Source organism: Penaeus monodon, chromosome 27, assembly GCF_015228065.2.
Source record: "Penaeus monodon isolate SGIC_2016 chromosome 27, NSTDA_Pmon_1, whole genome shotgun sequence".
NCBI classification, from domain to species: Eukaryota; Metazoa; Arthropoda; class Malacostraca; order Decapoda; family Penaeidae; genus Penaeus; species Penaeus monodon.
The window spans coordinates 18,762,065-18,762,483 of NC_051412.1; the positions used below are offsets into that span (position 1 = coordinate 18,762,065).

At 36.0% G+C, this 419-nt stretch overlaps 1 pseudogene; it reads left to right on the forward strand.

Moving 5' to 3' along the window:
* The first annotated feature begins 352 nt into the window (after positions 1-352).
* Positions 353-419, forward strand: part of LOC119590364 — a 980-nt pseudogene continuing 913 nt past the window's right edge.

A 419-nucleotide genomic window follows, 5' to 3' on the forward strand; every position in this document is an offset into this window, starting at 1 on the left:
CTTCAATAACTTACTAAAATTAATTTGTGACTTTTGATTTTATATGACACTTAAATGTTAATATGAGAGAATGACTCACTGTCTGAAACGGATTTATTTGAATCAATTTACGTCTTTCATTCACAGCTGTAAAGATTTACACAAAACTATATTTCAGTCATTCTTTACTTAGTCCACTTCCTCTGAATCATATAAAAATCAACTAATTCGAATTCATTTTTCACAGACTGAGGAAGTACATCCATGCGATCTGGTGCTTTCAGGTGCGTGAACATTTCCTAGTCGAAAGCCACGCCCTGCACAGGAGCCGTATATAAAGAGGCTTCCATTAACGGCAGTCAGCAGACACATCGTCCTCAGTGAGCCAAGAAGAGGTCCAATCATGAAGCTTATGGTGAGAAAAAAATATCACTATTTAT